Source organism: Lagopus muta, chromosome Z (assembly GCF_023343835.1).
Source record: "Lagopus muta isolate bLagMut1 chromosome Z, bLagMut1 primary, whole genome shotgun sequence".
Classification (NCBI taxonomy): domain Eukaryota; kingdom Metazoa; phylum Chordata; class Aves; order Galliformes; family Phasianidae; genus Lagopus; species Lagopus muta.
In genome coordinates, this window is record NC_064472.1 from 75,275,435 (window position 1) to 75,280,970 (window position 5,536).

The 5,536-nt window shown below is 49.3% G+C and overlaps 1 long non-coding RNA gene across 1 annotated transcript; it reads left to right on the top strand.

Moving 5' to 3' along the window:
* Positions 1-612: 612 nt before the first annotated feature.
* LOC125687270 (uncharacterized) lies at positions 613-3,271 on the top strand. The gene is made up of 3 exons (XR_007374040.1): positions 613-1,153; positions 2,925-3,088; positions 3,183-3,271. It is a non-coding gene; the product is annotated as an uncharacterized LOC125687270 (long non-coding RNA).
* Positions 3,272-5,536: the final 2,265 nt, after the last annotated feature.

The window sequence follows — 5,536 nt, forward strand, 5'->3', positions numbered from 1 at the left end:
GTCTGCTGAATACTGGGACTGCCATGGACAGGCTCTGTGCTGATGTGGATCTTCCTGGTTGGACTGCTTGCTGAGTGTCTCCAGAGCTGTTGAGCACTCAGGCTTCCCTGCCTGCCCTGATTGCTCACCAGGCCATCGACGTCCTTTGTGTCGCCGTTCCTCATGGCATTGGCTGTCACACCATAGACTCCTTAGAGTCGGAAGGGACCATTTGTGATGATCTAGTCCGACTCCCCACAGGGAACAGGGATGTTCACAGCTAGATCGGAGCCCGATCCAACCTCACCTTGGAAGGGACAGGGCATCCAGCACATCTCTGGGCAACCTGTTCCACTGCCTCACCACCCTTACTATAGAAGATATTTTCCTCATATCTAACCTAATTTTTCCCTTGTTCTTTCCTTTTGCTCCCCTTTAGATATTGAAAGGCTGTTACCAGGTCGCCTTGGAGCCTTCACTTCTCCGGGCTGAACAGCCCCAGCTCTCAGCCTGTCCTTGGAGGAGAGCTGTTTGATCCCTTGGTTCTGTTTTTTTTTTTTTTTTTTTTTTTTTGTGGCCATCCTCTGATGTGATCCAACAGGTCCATGTCTCTTCTGCACTGAGGACTCTACATTCTGACACAATCTCTAGATGTGGGATTGTGCAGAATATGGACTCAGATAAGGGAAGCCTCTTTTCTTCACAGGTCCTACAGGAGCTGATGAGAACTTCAGAAATAAAGTGGGAGCTCCATACTCCATGGCACCCTCCTTCTTCAGGGAAAGTAGAATGAATCAATCAGATGCTGAAGAAGCACTTGTGAAAATTGGTTTCAGTGACCAAATTACCATGGACAAAGTGTTTACCTGTAGCCCTTGTCAGAACACGAACCACTCACAGAAAAGGCTTAGGAGTATCACCGTACGAAGTGCTGTTTGGGTGGCCGTACTTGGGAATGGTGAGATGCCCGCTCTTGAAACCAAGGATAAGTTTCTCCAGAACTGTGTACTCAGGTTGTCTGCTGCTCTGTTACCCCTTAAGGAATGTGGACTGTTGGCTCAAACTCCACCTCTGGAATTTCCAGTGCACTCATCCCGTGTTGGAGGCTGGTCCTAATATGCACCTGGAAGGAATCAAGGCTTCAGCCTGAGTGGGATGGAATGGACCATTTCAGGTACTGCAGTGGGTGTCGTCTACCTTGACTTCAGCAATGTTTTGTTACAGTCTCCTGTGACATCCTGGTAATGAAGCTGAGAAAGTGTGGGATAGATGAGTGGATGATGAGGTGGGCTGAGAACTGGTTTACTGGCTGAGCTCAGTGGTGGTGATGGGCAGCACAGAGTGCGGCTGGAGAGCTGTGAGCGGCGGTGCTCCCGGGGGTTGGTGCTGGGTCTGGTTGTGAAGGGGAGATTGTGTTGTTGCTGTAGAAGCTTTGAGTATTTTCTGTATGTAGTACTGGCTTTACTGAACTTACAGCCCTCTTGTGAAAGAGCCGTTTGCCTTCTACTAAGAAAGTTGCTGAGCAGAGTTAAAAAGTTAAAGATTCGGGGTGTTCTGATTGGGGTGGAATTGAGCCAGGCACAAAATAAGGCAAATATGCAGGGTGGAGAGAGAGAGGGAGCTCGGCACAGGACAGAACAAATGTGCTCACTCTTGGAAATATGGCCCTCGTATCTCCATGGAGAAGTACAAAACATACCAAAAAGAGCAGGTTGGTAATGGACCTTATATGGAACTACATCATAGCAACAGTGTCGGGGAGATTGTGAGCCTAGACGCTCAACCAGTGAGTGCCAGGAGAGTATTGCCTGCGTTGGGTTCAGAGTACAGAACAGGATGAATTTCTCTGATCGATGTGCAATTTTTCCCTTATTAACAGGGAGCATGTGCCTGTTACTGCAATAATGAATAAACTTTGCTGCTATCACTAAGATCCTTGCCTAAGCTGAAATTGGTGACTTTGAGTGTTTCTCACAAGGTCTTGTTCAATATCTTTGTCAATGACCTTGATGAGGGGATATGTTCACCCTTAGTAAGTGCACTGATGAGACAAAGCTGGGAGAGAAGTGGTTGGCACGCCAAAAGGCTGTGCTGCCATTCAGAAAGATCTGGACAGGATGGAGAGCTGGGCAGAAACATACCAGGTGAGGTGGAACAAAAGCAAGTGTAGAGTCTTGCACCTGGGAAGGAATAACTGCAAATATCAGTAAGCTTAGGATGTGACCGGCTGGAGAGGAGCTCTGCAGAGAAGGACCTGGGGATGCTGGTGGACAACAGATTGGCTGTGAGCCGGCAGTGTGTCCTGCTGGCCAAGAAGACCAATGGCATCCTGGGGTGCTTTAAAAGGAGCGTGGCCAGCAGAGCAAGGGAGGTGATCCCCCCCTCTCTGCTCTGCCCTGGTCAGGCCTCACCTGCAGTACTGCATCCAGTTCTGGGCTCCCTTCCTGGTACAGAAATAACAGGGATCTCCTGGAGAGAGTCCAACAGAAGGCCAGGAAGGTGATAAAGGGCCTGGAGCATCTCCTCAGTATGGAATGGCTGGGGAACCTGGGTCTGTTCAGCCTTGAGGAAAGAAGACTGAGAGCAGATCTGATTAATGCTTACGTATTTGTTAAGTGTGGGAGTCCAAAGGACATGGCCAACCTCTTGTCAGCGATCTGTGGGGACAGGAGAAGGGGAAATGGCCACAAACTGGAGCACAGGAAGTTCTGCATCAAAATGCAAAGGATCTTCTTCACGGCGAGGATGATGGAGCGCTGGAACAGGCTGCCCAGGGAGGCTGTGGCTTCTCCTTGTCTGGAGATATTCCAGAACCGCCTGGATGCCCACCAGCGCAGCCTGCTGTAGGGAGCCCGTTTTGCAGGGACTTGAGACTCAATGATCACTGGGGGTCCCCTGCAACCCCAATTCTGTGGTTCTGTAATTTTAATCTTTGCTTCTTGCAGCGATGCAGTGTTTCAGAAGGGAGAAAAGCACGGCAGGCGTAAACTGGATTTCTGTGGTTGGTAAAGCTGTGCTGAGAAGTGGGCTGACACTTGGACCTGGAAATGTGTCTGCAGACTCTGCACCCAGAAGAATGACTTTTCCCTGCAGGTTGGGATTGTCTAAGGTAGGTCACTGCTAGGTGAGCTTCTGCTTTAAACCATCAAGTTGTACAAATGAGGAAACTTCAAAAGCAAGATTGCCAATTCTTTTTTACATAGGTGATTTTTTCACGAGGAAAGATTTGAAATGCTGTTTGCTAATGGAAGATGGAGAGAGGAAAATCAAGTGAAAGGCATGCTGTGCATAGCCAGCACATACCATCTGCACCGCTCTCCCCCTGCGCAAAGGAGGAGCAGCTCAGCAAGCCTGGCCTGAGCCATGGAAGGGAGCACACAAACATCTGGACCAACCCCAATGGAGCTGCTTCTGCAGGTTGGTTGTCTTCCGCTGTGTGTCAGCAGCTGGCTGAGAGAACTGGGATTATTTAGCCTGGAGAAGAGGAGGCTCAGGGCAGACCTCATCCCTCTCTACAGTGAGCTGAAGAGAGATTATGTCGAGGTGGGGGTCGTCCTCTTCTCCCATGTAAGTAGCGATAGGACTGGGGGGAACGGCCTCAAGTTGCACAGGGGGAGATTGAGGCTGGATGTTAAGAAACGCTTCTCCAAGGAGTGCCCAGGGAGGTGATGGAGTTACTGTCCCTGCAGGTGTTCAAGAAACGTTAGATGTGGCAGTGAGGGACGTGGCTTAGTGGGGAATATTGGTGGTAGGTGGACGGTTGGACTGGATGATCTTGGAGATCTTTTGCAAGCTTGCTAATTCTATGATTCTGTGAAAGGCATCTGCTGGGCGAGTGCTTTGATGGGTGAGCATCCGGCTGCTGGACAGCAGGCAGCTGTTGTCTGTGCAGACAGCCACATCCATGGGGAGTGGAGGCTTTTTCACCTTAGCCTTGTCTTTCATGTCTCACGTGCAGTAAGTCCTGTTGTTACACACAGCATCTTGGGGGCAACCTTGATTTCTGCAGCCCCGAGCTTTGTGGCACGAGAGCTCTCGGCCATGCTTCTCCCTGTGATGTGTGACCGTACGGAAGGCCTCGCAGAAGCCTGGGTAGGTGATGGCAGTCGCTCCTCCTTTCCCCAGCGATGCTGGAAATAGCGTGGAACGGGACGCGGGGACATCCCAGCCGTGGGTTCCTCTCAGCAGGACTGAGCGGCTGTTCTGATCCTCGTGTTTGAACTTGAGGGAATCTGATGCTGAGTAGAGAAATGAGGGGCTTGTTCATAAAGAAGAAAAGACTGTGTCGCATCTTGTGGTGCAGGATGTTCTCCGAACTGCTGCTAACAGTGCCCAGGATGCTCCCTTTTTGATGGGGAGAGGTTTAGCAGGGATTTCTTAAATGAAAATAGTTTGTCGTGTAATTTCCTTTTCATCGACCTTTCATGCTACTTCTTGATAAGTTATCTTTGGATTATGAATCAATATTTATTATTGAAGAGAACTGAAGAGAATACGTACGCACCCTGCACCTTCATCTGCACCGAGAATCTTCTGAACATCTTTGCACTGTTTCTTCTTGGCCCTGAGATGAAGCTGTGTGCAATATGGGCTTGGATGCATTTTCAGTCCGGTGCAGGACACGTAACCCTCATCTGAGTTGTCGTGCTGACAAGAACAACAGAGTAGCAAATTTTTCAGGGTTGCGTGCTTTACTTTACTTTTTTTTTTTTTTTTTTTTTTTTTCCCCCTCCAGTCATAACCATGGAACCACAGAAGTGTTACCCAGGCAGAAGGAGCCTTTGTCACCTGGACTTCCTACCAACGACACAGGCAGTGGAAGTCAGCATCCCAAGCATCCATGAAACCCCTGCACAGGACTGGTGAGAGTTACCCTGGCGCCGTCCTTTGGCAATCTCAGGTCTCTCTGTAAGCTCCCAAGCTGTGTCGTAACTCCTCCCGTGGTGCTGACTCAGCTCTCCCAGTCTTTTGTGTGGGAGAGCTGGAGTTGAACTCCTTCCTGCTTCCTGCCTCTGTCCTCCCTGCTTTGCCCATGGCCCACTGAGCCTCCATCCTTGTTAGGTGTCTTGAATTACTGAGTTGCTTAAGGATTGGGTGGACCAATTGAATTCTTAGCGATGTCTCTAGGTCCAGGTGTGCACAAAAGCACACTCTGATGCAGTCAGTGTAATGATGAGCACATGCCTTGTTTCCTTTAGCCCGTATTTTTAGTTCAGGAGAACAGATTTCTGGAATGATGTTCAGCTTAGCACCACAATCCCCTTGCCGCCCCCCATTCCAGTCACTCACGAGGGCTTGAGATCCACAGGGAGGAAGTATTGCTGATAATTACAATCCATGGTTTTAAAACTGATTTAATCTATGGTGTATGATATGAATAGTCGTGGTGAATGATGTGGTAAGGCATCCCAGCAATTTTCAACAGGAATTCTTCAAGGCAGCTTTTCAAGGTTTCTTTGAGAACTCTCCAAGTCTCCAGGAATTTTAAGCGCCAAGGTTTCTTAGCCTTCCAAATGGCAGTGTTTCTATCTAAGCTGGCAGCCTTTAAGCCCAAACC